We start from the raw sequence: 15,739 nt of genomic DNA, 5'->3' as shown, positions 1-15,739 counted from the left end.
AATGTTTATTAGTGAGTTGCTTTTGTTGTTGTTGTTGCTCTTGTTGTTCTTGTTCTTGTTGTTCTTGTTGCTTCTCTTGTTGTTCTTGTTATTATTGTTCTTGTTCTTGGTGTTGTTGATGTTGTTGTTATTTTTAGGGAAGATCTTGTATGCTCCAGTCACATCTAAAATTCAGCCCTCTACTTCTACTTTTTCACAGGTATTTGCTCCTGATATCCTGACCAACAGAACATGTACAGAAAGAAGTGTTCCACTACCAATTTCGCTCATCTGTGGTTCTCCTGACATGTTGGGAGAGCAGGGATTTCAATTCTGATTGCTCTTCAATTAACATAATCATCCTCAACATCCTCACATCTTGCGCATCCTCACATTCTGCACATCCTCACATCCTGTGGTTCACTGCAACGCGTAGTTACATCAGTACAGCGGATCATTGGCTCATGAACTCCCCACATTGAAAGTTTACTGTTCCACACTGAGTAACATCTCATATTAATAGCTTGAATTTCCCCTTGGGCATCAATAAAGTATCTATCTATCTATTAGCACTATTTTGTAATTGTGCCACACTGACAAATTGCTGCTTCTGTTTGATGTAGTGCTGGGTGTTCTATCCATTATGACAGTCTCGTGACGTTGGCCGTAGCGTTTGTAAGCCAAAGGCCCTCCTCGTAAAAAAATATTTTTATTTCTCCGGCTGTTGCAATTGATATAAGTGCCCTCTGTAAACAGCACAACAGGCAGACAGCAAACATTTAGAAACAGACACGCAATTGGCTTCTTAAGAGATCGCGAGATCGCATGCACGCACGCACCTACACACGCACGCACTCGCGATTGCACTGACTACGCTACCGGACATCGGTAAAATTAACGGGAAGGTCACGTCATGAAGCACGATCAGAAACTGCGACGCCGGCACAATGCTTCAAGTGCTTTAAACAGTGACGTCCAGTCCATTGTGCTACGGGAGCGCTGATTACTGTAGTTCTCGGTTTTCTATCCATTATGACAGTCTCGTGACGTTGGCCGTAGCGTTTGTAAGCCAAAGGCCCTCCTCATAGAAATTTTTTTTTTATTTCTCCGGCTGTTGCAATTGATATCAGTGGTTAATATAAGTGCCCTCTGTAAACAGCACAACAGGCAGACAGCAAACATTTAGAAACAGACACGCAATTGGCTTCTTAAGAGATCGCGAGATCGCACGCACGCACGCACCTACACACGCACGCAGGCTACCGGACAACGGCAAAATGAACGGAAGACCGCGTGACAGAGTTGGTCACCTCATGAAGCAAGATTAGAACCTGCGACGCTGGCACAATGCAAGTGCTTTGCACACCGACGTCTAGTCCATTGTGCTACGTGAGCGCTGTGTCATGTAGTGCTGGGTCTTCTTTCCATTATGACAGTCTCGTGACGTTGGCCATAGCGTTTGTAAGCCAAAGGCCCTCCTCGTAGAAAAATATTTTTTATTTCTCCGGCTGTTGCAATTGATATCAGTGGTTAATATAAGTGCCCTCTGTAAACAGCACAACAGGCAGACAGCAAACATTTAGAAACAGACACGCAATTGGCTTCTTAAGAGATCGCGAGATCGCACGCACGCACGCACCTACACACGCACGCACTCGCGATTGCACTGACTACGCTACCGGACATCGGTAAAATTAACGGGAAGGTCACGTCATGAAGCACGATCAGAAACTGCGACGCCGGCACAATGCTTCAAGTGCTTTAAACAGTGACGTCCAGTCCATTGTGCTACGGGAGCGCTGATTACTGTATGGACAAACTCTGCTTCATAAGATGTCGAGGGCGATCGGGAAGACGCTGAGTAGAGGGCACCGTCGCGTAAAACAACGTGAGTCCGCGGAAACTGCCGGACGGTGCTTCAGGCCGGATTCGAACCGGCGATGCCATTCTTAAAGTGCTATGTAGCACAGCGCTGCCTTTCCCATGTGTGCTACGGAGACGCTGATTAATGTAGTGCTCATTATACATGATTAGAGTCTCGTGACTGCCGGCTACTGCGTGCGTGCGTGCGTAGGTCAAAGTCCGCTGATCGCGGCATTCCCCTATTTTGTAAAATATTTTTTACTCCTCTGGGTGTTGCAATGGATATCAATGATTCATGTGATTGCCCTCAGTAAAAAAACACAAGAAACAGGACGCAAACAGTTACAAACACTCAGGTTCTCTGCTTCATAAGATGTCGCGGGCGATCGGGAAGACGCTGAGCAGAGGGCACCGTCGCGTAAAACAACGTGAGTCCGCGGAAACTGCCGGACGGTGCTTCAGGCCGGATTCGAACCTGCGATGACATGGTTAAAGTGCTATGTAGCACAGCGCTGCCTTTCCCATGTGTGCTATGGAGACGCTGATTAATGCAGAGCTCATTAGAGTCTCGTGACTGCCGGCTACTGTGTGCGTGCGTGCGTAGGTCAAAGTCCGCCGATCGCAGCATTCCCCTATTTTGTAAAATTATTTTTTACTCCTCTGGGTGTTGCAATGGATATCAATGATTCATATAATTGCCCTCAGTAAAAAAGCACAAGAAACAGGACGCAAACAGTTACAAACTCTGCTTCATAAGATGTCGCGGGCGATCGGGAAGACGCTGAGCAGAGGGCACCGTCGCGTAAAACATCGTGAGACCGCGGAAACGGCCGGACGGTGCTTCAGGCTGGATTCGAACCTGCGATGACATTCTTAAAGTGCTATGTAGCACAGCGCTGCCTTTCCCATGTGTGCTACTGAGACACCATTAATGCAGTGCTCATTATACATGATTAGAGTCTCGTGACTGCCGGCTACTGCGTGCGTGCGTGCGTAGGTCAAAGTCCGCTGATCACGGCATTCCCCTATTTTGTAAAATTATTTTTTACTCTCCTGGGTGTTGCAATGGATATCAATGATTCATATGATTGCCCTCAGTAAAAAAACACAAGAAACAGCAATGCAATCAGTTACAAACACTCAGGTTCTCTGCTTCATAAGATGTCGCGGGCGATCGGGAAGACGCTGAGCAGAGGGCACCGTCGCGTAAAACAACGTGAGTCCGCGGAAACTGCTGGACGGTGCTTCAGGCCGGATTCGAACCTGCGATGACATGGTTAAAGTGCTATGTAGCACAGCGCTGCCTTTCCCATGTGTGCTATGGAGACGCTGATTAATGCAGAGCTCATTAGAGTCTCGTGACTGCCGGCTACTGTGTGCGTGCGTGCGTAGGTCAAAGTCCGCCGATCGCAGCATTCCCGGTGTTGCAATGGATATCAATGATTCATATAATTGCCCTCAGTAAAAAAGCACAAGAAACAGGACGCAAACAGTTACAAACTCTGCTTCATAAGATGTCGCGGGCGATCGGGAAGACGCTGAGCAGAGGGCACCGTCGCGTAAAACATCGTGAGACCGCGGAAACGGCCGGACGGTGCTTCAGGCTGGATTCGAACCTGCGATGACATTCTTAAAGTGCTATGTAGCACAGCGCTGCCTTTCCCATGTGTGCTACTGAGACACCATTAATGCAGTGCTCATTATACATGATTAGAGTCTCGTGACTGCCGGCTACTGCGTGCGTGCGTGCGTAGGTCAAAGTCCGCTGATCACGGCATTCCCCTATTTTGTAAAATTATTTTTTACTCTCCTGGGTGTTGCAATGGATATCAATGATTCATATGATTGCCCTCAGTAAAAAAACACAAGAAACAGCAATGCAATCAGTTACAAACACTCAGGTTCTCTGCTTCATAAGATGTCGCCGGCGATCGGGAAGACGCTGAGCAGAGGGCACCGTCGCGTAAAACAACGCGAGACCGCGGAAACTGCCGGACCTTCAGGCCGGATTCGAACCGGCGATGCCATTCTTAAAGTGCTATGTAGCACAGCGCTGCCTTTCCCATGTGTGCTACGGAGACGCTGATTAATGCAGTGCTCATTATACATGATTAGAGTCTCGTGACTGCCGGCTACTGCGTGCGTGCGTGCGTAGGTCAAAGTCCGCTGATCGCGGCATTCCCCTATTTTGTAAAATTATTTTTTACTCCTCTGGGTGTTGCAATGAATATCAATGATTCATATGATTGCCCTCAGTAAAAAAACACAAGAAACAGGACGCAAACAGTTACAAACTCTGCTTCATAAGATGTCGCGGGCGATCGGGAAGACGCTGAGCAGAGGGCACGTCGCGTAAAACAACGTGAGACCGCGGAAATGGCCGGACGGTGCTTCAGGCCTTATTCGAACCTGCAATGCCATTCTTAACGTGCTATGTAGCACAGCGCTGCCTATCCCATGTGTGCTACGGAGACTCTGATTAATGCAGTGCTCATTATACATGATTAGAGTCTCGTGACTGCCGGCTACTGCTGCTTGCTAGGTCAAAGTCCGCCGATCGGGGCATTCCCCTATTTTGTAAAATTATTTTTTACTCCTCTGGGTGTTGCAATGGATATCAATGATTCATATGATTGCCCTCAGTAAAAAAACACAAGAAACAGGAATGCAATCAGTTACAAACACTCAGGTTCTCTGCTTCATAAGATGTCGCCGGCGATCGGGAAGACGCTGAGCAGAGGGCACCGTCGCGTAAAACAACGCGAGACAGCGGAAATGGCCGGACGGTGCTTCAGGCTGGATTCGATCCTGCGATGACATTCTTAAAGTGCTATGTAGCACAGCGCTGCCTTTCCCATGTGTGCTACGGAGACACCATTAATGCAGTGCTCATTATACATGATTAGAGTCTCGTGACTGCCGGCTACTGCGTGCGTGCGTGCATGTGTAGGTCAAAGTCCGCCGATCGCAGCATTCCCCTATTTTGTAAAATTATTTTTTACTCTCCTGGGTGTTGCAATGGATATCAATGATTCATATGATTGCCCTCAGTAAAAAAACACAAGAAACAGGAATGCAATCAGTTACAAACACTCAGGTTCTCTGCTTCATAAGATGTCGCCGGCGATCGGGAAGACGCTGAGCAGAGGGCACGTCGCGTAAAACAACGCGAGACCGCGGAAATGGCCGGACGGTGCTTCAGGCCTTATTCGAACCTGCAATGCCATTCTTAAAGTGCTATGTAGCACAGCGCTGCCTTTCCCATATGTGCTACGGAGATGCTGATTAGTGCAGTGCTCATTATACATGATTAGAGTCTCGTGACTGCCGGCTACTGCGTGCGTGCGTGCGTAGGTCAAAGTCCGCTGATCGCGGCATTCCCCTATTTTGTAAAATTATTTTTTACTCCTCTGGGTGTTGCAATGAATATCAATGATTCATATGATTGCCCTCAGTAAAAAAAGACAAGAAACAGGACGCAAACAGTTACAAACACTCAGGATCTCTGCTTCATAAGATGTCGCGGGCGATCGGGAAGACGCTGAGCAGAGGGCACCGTCGCGTAAAACAACGTGAGTCCGCGGAAACTGCCGGACCTTCAGGCCGGATTCGAACTGGCGATGCCATTCTTAAAGTGCTATGTAGCACAGCGCTGCCTTTCCCATGTGTGCTACGGAGACGCTGATTAATGCAGTGCTCATTATACATGATTAGAGTTTCGTGACTGCCGGCTACTGCGTGCGTGCGTGCGTAGGTCAAAGTCCGCTGATCGCGGCATTCCCCTATTTTGTAAAATTATTTTTTACTCCTCTGGGTGTTGCAATGGATATCAATGATTCATATGATTGCCCTCAGTAAAAAAACACAAGAAACAGGACGCAAACAGTTACAAACACTCAGGTTCTCTGCTTCATAACATGTCGCGGGCGATCGGGAAGACGCTGAGCAGAGGGCACCGTCGCGTAAAACAACGTGAGTCCGCAGAAACTGCCGGACGGTGCTTCAGGCCGGATTCGAACCGGCGATGCCATTCTTAAAGTGCTATGTAGCACAGCGCTGCCTTTCCCATGTGTGCTATGGAGACGCTGATTAATGCAGTGCTCATTATACATGATTAGAGTCTCGTGACTGCCGGCTACTGCTTGCGTGCGTGCTTAGGTCAAAGTCCGCTGATCGCGGCATTCCCCTATTTTGTAAAATTATTTTTTACTCCTCTGGGTGTTGCAATGAATATCAATAATTCATATGATTGCCCTCAGTAAAAAAAGACAAGAAACAGGACGCAAACAGTTACAAACACTCAGGTTCTCTGCTTCATAAGATGTCGCGGGCGATCGGGAAGATGCTGAGCAGAGGGCACCGTTGCGTAAAACAACGTGAGTCCGCGGAAACTGCCGGACGGTGCTTCAGGCTGGATTCGAACCTGCGATGACATTCTTAAAGTGCTATGTAGCACAGCGCTGCCTTTCCCATGTGTGCTACGGAGACGCTGATTAATGCAGTGCTCATTATACATGATTAGAGTCTCGTGACTGCCGGCTACTGCGTGCGTGCGTGCGTAGGTCAAAGTCCGCCGATCGGGGCATTCCCCTATTTTGTAAAATTATTTTTTACTCCTCTGGGTGTTGCAATGGATATCAATGATTCATATGATTGCCCTCAGTAAAAAAACACAAGAAACAGGACGCAAACAGTTACAAACTCTGCTTCATAAGATGTCGCGGGCGATCGGGAAGACGCTGAGCAGAGGGCACCGTCGCGTAAAACAACGTGAGTCCGCGGAAACTGCCGGACCTTCAGGCCGGATTCGAACCGGCGATGCCATTCTTAAAGTGCTATGTAGCACAGCGCTGCCTTTCCCATGTGTGCTACGGAGACGCTGATTAATGCAGTGCTCATTATACATGATTAGAGTCTCGTGACTGCCGGCTACTGCGTGCGTGCGTGCGTAGGTCAAAGTCCGCTGATCGCGGCATTCCCCTATTTTGTAAAATTATTTTTTACTCCTCTGGGTGTTGCAATGAATATCAATGATTCATATGATTGCCCTCAGTAAAAAAACACAAGAAACAGGACGCAAACAGTTACAAACTCTGCTTCATAAGATGTCGCGGGCGATCGGGAAGACGCTGAGCAGAGGGCACGTCGCGTAAAACAACGTGAGACCGCGGAAATGGCCGGACGGTGCTTCAGGCCTTATTCGAACCTGCAATGCCATTCTTAACGTGCTATGTAGCACAGCGCTGCCTATCCCATGTGTGCTACGGAGACTCTGATTAATGCAGTGCTCATTATACATGATTAGAGTCTCGTGACTGCCGGCTACTGCGTGCTTGCTAGGTCAAAGTCCGCCGATCGGGGCATTCCCCTATTTTGTAAAATTATTTTTTACTCCTCTGGGTGTTGCAATGGATATCAATGATTCATATGATTGCCCTCAGTAAAAAAACACAAGAAACAGGAATGCAATCAGTTACAAACACTCAGGTTCTCTGCTTCATAAGATGTCGCCGGCGATCGGGAAGACGCTGAGCAGAGGGCACCGTCGCGTAAAACAACGTGAGTCCGCGGAAACTGCCGGACGGTGCTTCAGGCCGGATTCGAACCGGCGATGCCATTCTTAAAGTGCTATGTAGCACAGCGCTGCCTTTCCCATGTGTGCTACGGAGACGCTGATTAATGCAGTGCGAATTATACATGATTAGAGTCTCGTGACTGCCGGCTACTGCGTGCGTGCGTGCGTAGGTCAAAGTCCGCCGATCGCAGCATTCCCCTATTTTGTAAAATTATTTTTTACTCCTCTGGGTGTTGCAATGGATATCAATGATTCATATGATTGTCCTCAGTAAAAAAGCACAAGAAACAGGACGCAAACAGTTACAAACTCTGCTTCATAAGATGTCGCGGGCGATCGGGAAGACGCTGAGCAGAGGGCACCGTCGCGTAAAACATCGTGAGACCGCGGAAACAGCCGGACTGTGCTTCAGGCTGGATTCGAACCTGCGATGACATTCTTAAAGTGCTATGTAGCACAGCGCTGCCTTTCCCATGTGTGCTACGGAGACACCATTAATGCAGTGCTCATTATACATGATTAGAGTCTCGTGACTGCCGGCTACTGCGTGCGTGCGTGCGTGTGTAGGTCAAAGTCCGCCGATCGCAGCATTCCCCTATTTTGTAAAATTATTTTTTACTCTCCTGGGTGTTGCAATGGATATCAATGATTCATATGATTGCCCTCAGTAAAAAAACACAAGAAACAGGAATGCAATCAGTTACAAACACTCAGGTTCTCTGCTTCATAAGATGTCGCCGGCGATCGGGAAGACGCTGAGCAGAGGGCACCGTCGCGTAAAACAACGCGAGTCCGCGGAAATGGCCGGACGGTGCTTCAGGCTGGATTCGAACCTGCGATGACATTCTTAAAGTGCTATGTAGCACAGCGCTGCCTTTCCCATGTGTGCTACGGAGACACCATTAATGCAGTGCTCATTATACATGATTAGAGTCTCGTGACTGCCGGCTACTGCGTGCGTGCGTGCGTGTGTAGGTCAAAGTCCGCCGATCGCAGCATTCCCCTATTTTGTAAAATTATTTTTTACTCTCCTGGGTGTTGCAATGGATATCAATGATTCATATGATTGCCCTCAGTAAAAAAACACAAGAAACAGGACGCAAACAGTTACAAACTCTGCTTCATAAGATGTCGCGGGCGATCGGGAAGACGCTGAGCAGAGGGCACGTCGCGTAAAACAACGTGAGACCGCGGAAATGGCCGGACGGTGCTTCAGGCCTTATTCGAACCTGCAATGCCATTCTTAACGTGCTATGTAGCACAGCGCTGCCTATCCCATGTGTGCTACGGAGACTCTGATTAATGCAGTGCTCATTATACATGATTAGAGTCTCGTGACTGCCGGCTACTGCGTGCGTGCGTAGGTCAAAGTCCGCTGATCGCGGCATTCCCCTATTTTGTAAAATTATTTTTTACTCCTCTGGGTGTTGCAATGGATATCAATGATTCATATGATTGCCCTCAGTAAAAAAACACAAGAAACAGGACGCAAACAGTTACAAACACTCAGGTTCTCTACTTCATAAGATGTCGCGGGCGATCGGGAAGACGCTGAGCAGAGGGCACCGTCGCGTAAAACAACGCGAGACCGCGGAAATGGCCGGACGGTGCTTCAGGCCTTATTCAAACGTGCAATGCCATTCTTAAAGTGCTATGTAGCACAGCGCTGCCTTTCCCATATGTGCTACGGAGATGCTGATTAGTGCAGTGCTCATTATACATGATTAGAGTCTCGTGACTGCCGGCTACTGCGTGCGTGCGTGCGTGTGTAGGTCAAAGTCCGCCGATCGCAGCATTCCCCTATTTTGTAAAATATTGTTTTACTCCTCTGGGTGTTGCAATGGATATCAATGATTCATATGATTGCCCTCAGTAAAAAAACACAAGAAACAGGAATGCAATCAGTTACAAACACTCAGGTTCTCTGCTTCATAAGATGTCGCCGGCGATCGGGAAGACGCTGAGCAGAGGGCACCGTCGCGTAAAACAACGTGAGTCGGCGGAAACTGCCGGACGGTGCTTCAGGCCGGATTCGAACCGGCGATGCCATTCTTAAAGTGCTATGTAGCACAGCGCTGCCTTTCCCATGTGTGCTACGGAGACGCTGATTAATGCAGTGCGAATTATACATGATTAGAGTCTCGTGACTGCCGGCTACTGCGTGCGTGCGTGCGTAGGTCAAAGTCCGCTGATCGCGGCATTCCCCTATTTTGTAAAATTATTTTTTACTCCTCTGGGTGTTGCAATGGATATCAATGATTCATATGATTGCCCTCAGTAAAAAAACACAAGAAACAGGAATGCAATCAGTTACAAACACTCAGGTTCTCTGCTTCATAAGATGTCGCCGGCGATCGGGAAGACGCTGAGCAGAGGGCACCGTCGCGTAAAACAACGCGAGACCGCGGAAATGGCCGGACGGTGCTTCAGGCTGGATTCGAACCTGCGATGACGTTCTTAAAGTGCTATGTAGCACAGCGCTGCCTTTCCCATGTGTGCTACGGAGACACCGATTAATGCAATCCTCATTATACATGATTAGAGTCTCGTGACTGCCGGCTACTGCTTGCGTGCGTGCGTGTGTAGGTCAAAGTCCGCCGATCGCAGCATTCCCCTATTTTGTAAAATTATTTTTTACTCTCCTGGGTGTTGCAATGGATATCAATGATTCATATGATTGCCCTCAGTAAAAAAACACAAGAAACAGGAATGCAATCAGTTACAAACACTCAGGTTCTCTGCTTCATAAGATGTCGCCGGCGATCGGGAAGACGCTGAGCAGAGGGCACCGTCGCGTAAAACAACGCGAGACCGCGGAAATGGCCGGACGGTGCTTCAGGCTGGATTCGAACCTGCGATGACATTCTTAAAGTGCTATGTAGCACAGCGCTGCCTTTCCCATGTGTGCTACGGAGACACCATTAATGCAGTGCTCATTATACATGATTAGAGTCTCGTGACTGCCGGCTACTGCGTGCGTGCGTGCGTGTGTAGGTCAAAGTCCGCCGATCGCAGCATTCCCCTATTTTGTAAAATTATTTTTTACTCTCCTGGGTGTTGCAATGGATATCAATGATTCATATGATTGCCCTCAGTAAAAAAACACAAGAAACAGGAATGCAATCAGTTACAAACACTCAGGTTCTCTGCTTCATAAGATGTCGCCGGCGATCGGGAAGACGCTGAGCAGAGGGCACCGTCGCGTAAAACAACGTGAGTCGGCGGAAACTGCCGGACGGTGCTTCAGGCCGGATTCGAACCGGCGATGCCATTCTTAAAGTGCTATGTAGCACAGCGCTGCCTTTCCCATGTGTGCTACGGAGACGCTGATTAATGCAGTGCGAATTATACATGATTAGAGTCTCGTGACTGCCGGCTACTGCGTGCGTGCGTGCGTAGGTCAAAGTCCGCTGATCGCGGCATTCCCCTATTTTGTAAAATTATTTTTTACTCCTCTGGGTGTTGCAATGGATATCAATGATTCATATGATTGCCCTCAGTAAAAAAACACAAGAAACAGGACGCAAACAGTTACAAACACTCAGGTTCTCTACTTCATAAGATGTCGCGGGCGATCGGGAAGACGCTGAGCAGAGGGCACCGTCGCGTAAAACAACGTGAGTCCGCGGAAACTGCCGGACGGTGCTTCAGGCCGGATTCGAACCTGCGATGATATTCTTAAAGTGCTATGTAGCACAGCGCTGCCTTTCCCATGTGTGCTACGGAGACACCGATTAATGCAGTCCTCATTATACATGATTAGAGTCTCGTGACTGCCGGCTACTGCTTGCGTGCGTGCGTGTGTAGGTCAAAGTCCGCCGATCGCAGCATTCCCCTATTTTGTAAAATTATTTTTTACTCTCCTGGGTGTTGCAATGGATATCAATGATTCATATGATTGCCCTCAGTAAAAAAACACAAGAAACAGGAATGCAATCAGTTACAAACACTCAGGTTCTCTGCTTCATAAGATGTCGCCGGCGATCGGGAAGACGCTGAGCAGAGGGCACCGTCGCGTAAAACAACGTGAGTCGGCGGAAACTGCCGGACGGTGCTTCAGGCCGGATTCGAACCGGCGATGCCATTCTTAAAGTGCTATGTAGCACAGCGCTGCCTTTCCCATGTGTGCTACGGAGACGCTGATTAATGCAGTGCGAATTATACATGATTAGAGTCTCGTGACTGCCGGCTACTGCGTGCGTGCGTGCGTAGGTCAAAGTCCGCTGATCGCGGCATTCCCCTATTTTGTAAAATTATTTTTTACTCCTCTGGGTGTTGCAATGGATATCAATGATTCATATGATTGCCCTCAGTAAAAAAACACAAGAAACAGGACGCAAACAGTTACAAACACTCAGGTTCTCTACTTCATAAGATGTCGCGGGCGATCGGGAAGACGCTGAGCAGAGGGCACCGTCGCGTAAAACAACGTGAGTCCGCGGAAACTGCCGGACGGTGCTTCAGGCCGGATTCGAACCTGCGATGACATTCTTAAAGTGCTATGTAGCACAGCGCTGCCTTTCCCATGTGTGCTACGGAGACACCATTAATGCAGTGCTCATTATACATGATTAGAGTCTCGTGACTGCCGGCTACTGCGTGCGTGCGTGCGTGTGTAGGTCAAAGTCCGCCGATCGCAGCATTCCCCTATTTTGTAAAATTATTTTTTACTCTCCTGGGTGTTGCAATGGATATCAATGATTCATATGATTGCCCTCAGTAAAAAAACACAAGAAACAGGAATGCAATCAGTTACAAACACTCAGGTTCTCTGCTTCATAAGATGTCGCCGGCGATCGGGAAGACGCTGAGCAGAGGGCACCGTCGCGTAAAACAACGTGAGTCGGCGGAAACTGCCGGACGGTGCTTCAGGCCGGATTCGAACCGGCGATGCCATTCTTAAAGTGCTATGTAGCACAGCGCTGCCTTTCCCATGTGTGCTACGGAGACGCTGATTAATGCAGTGCGAATTATACATGATTAGAGTCTCGTGACTGCCGGCTACTGCGTGCGTGCGTGCGTAGGTCAAAGTCCGCTGATCGCGGCATTCCCCTATTTTGTAAAATTATTTTTTACTCCTCTGGGTGTTGCAATGGATATCAATGATTCATATGATTGCCCTCAGTAAAAAAACACAAGAAACAGGACGCAAACAGTTACAAACACTCAGGTTCTCTACTTCATAAGATGTCGCGGGCGATCGGGAAGACGCTGAGCAGAGGGCACCGTCGCGTAAAACAACGTGAGTCCGCGGAAACTGCCGGACGGTGCTTCAGGCCGGATTCGAACCTGCGATGATATTCTTAAAGTGCTATGTAGCACAGCGCTGCCTTTCCCATGTGTGCTACGGAGACACCGATTAATGCAGTCCTCATTATACATGATTAGAGTCTCGTGACTGCCGGCTACTGCTTGCGTGCGTGCGTGTGTAGGTCAAAGTCCGCCGATCGCAGCATTCCCCTATTTTGTAAAATTATTTTTTACTCTCCTGGGTGTTGCAATGGATATCAATGATTCATATGATTGCCCTCAGTAAAAAAACACAAGAAACAGGAATGCAATCAGTTACAAACACTCAGGTTCTCTGCTTCATAAGATGTCGCCGGCGATCGGGAAGACGCTGAGCAGAGGGCACCGTCGCGTAAAACAACGTGAGTCGGCGGAAACTGCCGGACGGTGCTTCAGGCCGGATTCGAACCGGCGATGCCATTCTTAAAGTGCTATGTAGCACAGCGCTGCCTTTCCCATGTGTGCTACGGAGACGCTGATTAATGCAGTGCGAATTATACATGATTAGAGTCTCGTGACTGCCGGCTACTGCGTGCGTGCGTGCGTAGGTCAAAGTCCGCTGATCGCGGCATTCCCCTATTTTGTAAAATTATTTTTTACTCCTCTGGGTGTTGCAATGGATATCAATGATTCATATGATTGCCCTCAGTAAAAAAACACAAGAAACAGGACGCAAACAGTTACAAACACTCAGGTTCTCTACTTCATAAGATGTCGCGGGCGATCGGGAAGACGCTGAGCAGAGGGCACCGTCGCGTAAAACAACGTGAGTCCGCGGAAACTGCCGGACGGTGCTTCAGGCCGGATTCGAACCTGCGATGACATTCTTAAAGTGCTATGTAGCACAGCGCTGCCTTTCCCATGTGTGCTACGGAGACACCATTAATGCAGTGCTCATTATACATGATTAGAGTCTCGTGACTGCCGGCTACTGCGTGCGTGCGTGCGTGTGTAGGTCAAAGTCCGCCGATCGCAGCATTCCCCTATTTTGTAAAATTATTTTTTACTCTCCTGGGTGTTGCAATGGATATCAATGATTCATATGATTGCCCTCAGTAAAAAAACACAAGAAACAGGAATGCAATCAGTTACAAACACTCAGGTTCTCTGCTTCATAAGATGTCGCCGGCGATCGGGAAGACGCTGAGCAGAGGGCACCGTCGCGTAAAACAACGTGAGTCGGCGGAAACTGCCGGACGGTGCTTCAGGCCGGATTCGAACCGGCGATGCCATTCTTAAAGTGCTATGTAGCACAGCGCTGCCTTTCCCATGTGTGCTACGGAGACGCTGATTAATGCAGTGCGAATTATACATGATTAGAGTCTCGTGACTGCCGGCTACTGCGTGCGTGCGTGCGTAGGTCAAAGTCCGCTGATCGCGGCATTCCCCTATTTTGTAAAATTATTTTTTACTCCTCTGGGTGTTGCAATGGATATCAATGATTCATATGATTGCCCTCAGTAAAAAAACACAAGAAACAGGACGCAAACAGTTACAAACACTCAGGTTCTCTACTTCATAAGATGTCGCGGGCGATCGGGAAGACGCTGAGCAGAGGGCACCGTCGCGTAAAACAACGTGAGTCCGCGGAAACTGCCGGACGGTGCTTCAGGCCGGATTCGAACCTGCGATGATATTCTTAAAGTGCTATGTAGCACAGCGCTGCCTTTCCCATGTGTGCTACGGAGACACCGATTAATGCAGTCCTCATTATACATGATTAGAGTCTCGTGACTGCCGGCTACTGCTTGCGTGCGTGCGTGTGTAGGTCAAAGTCCGCCGATCGCAGCATTCCCCTATTTTGTAAAATTATTTTTTACTCTCCTGGGTGTTGCAATGGATATCAATGATTCATATGATTGCCCTCAGTAAAAAAACACAAGAAACAGGAATGCAATCAGTTACAAACACTCAGGTTCTCTGCTTCATAAGATGTCGCCGGCGATCGGGAAGACGCTGAGCAGAGGGCACCGTCGCGTAAAACAACGTGAGTCGGCGGAAACTGCCGGACGGTGCTTCAGGCCGGATTCGAACCGGCGATGCCATTCTTAAAGTGCTATGTAGCACAGCGCTGCCTTTCCCATGTGTGCTACGGAGACGCTGATTAATGCAGTGCGAATTATACATGATTAGAGTCTCGTGACTGCCGGCTACTGCGTGCGTGCGTGCGTAGGTCAAAGTCCGCTGATCGCGGCATTCCCCTATTTTGTAAAATTATTTTTTACTCCTCTGGGTGTTGCAATGGATATCAATGATTCATATGATTGCCCTCAGTAAAAAAACACAAGAAACAGGACGCAAACAGTTACAAACACTCAGGTTCTCTACTTCATAAGATGTCGCGGGCGATCGGGAAGACGCTGAGCAGAGGGCACCGTCGCGTAAAACAACGTGAGTCCGCGGAAACTGCCGGACGGTGCTTCAGGCCGGATTCGAACCTGCGATGACATTCTTAAAGTGCTATGTAGCACAGCGCTGCCTTTCCCATGTGTGCTACGGAGACACCATTAATGCAGTGCTCATTATACATGATTAGAGTCTCGTGACTGCCGGCTACTGCGTGCGTGCGTGCGTGTGTAGGTCAAAGTCCGCCGATCGCAGCATTCCCCTATTTTGTAAAATTATTTTTTACTCTCCTGGGTGTTGCAATGGATATCAATGATTCATATGATTGCCCTCAGTAAAAAAACACAAGAAACAGGAATGCAATCAGTTACAAACACTCAGGTTCTCTGCTTCATAAGATGTCGCCGGCGATCGGGAAGACGCTGAGCAGAGGGCACCGTCGCGTAAAACAACGTGAGTCGGCGGAAACTGCCGGACGGTGCTTCAGGCCGGATTCGAACCGGCGATGCCATTCTTAAAGTGCTATGTAGCACAGCGCTGCCTTTCCCATGTGTGCTACGGAGACGCTGATTAATGCAGTGCGAATTATACATGATTAGAGTCTCGTGACTGCCGGCTACTGCGTGCGTGCGTGCGTAGGTCAAAGTCCGCTGATCGCGGCATTCCCCTATTTTGTAAAATTATTTT

This window comes from Alosa pseudoharengus, unplaced genomic scaffold (genome assembly GCF_046254945.1).
Source record: "Alosa pseudoharengus isolate Yale_2024_CS ecotype anadromous, Long Island Sound unplaced genomic scaffold, YU_APseudo_1.1 YU_APseudo_1.1_scf_35, whole genome shotgun sequence".
Classification (NCBI taxonomy): domain Eukaryota; kingdom Metazoa; phylum Chordata; class Actinopteri; order Clupeiformes; family Clupeidae; genus Alosa; species Alosa pseudoharengus.
This window is presented reverse-complemented; position numbering follows the sequence as displayed.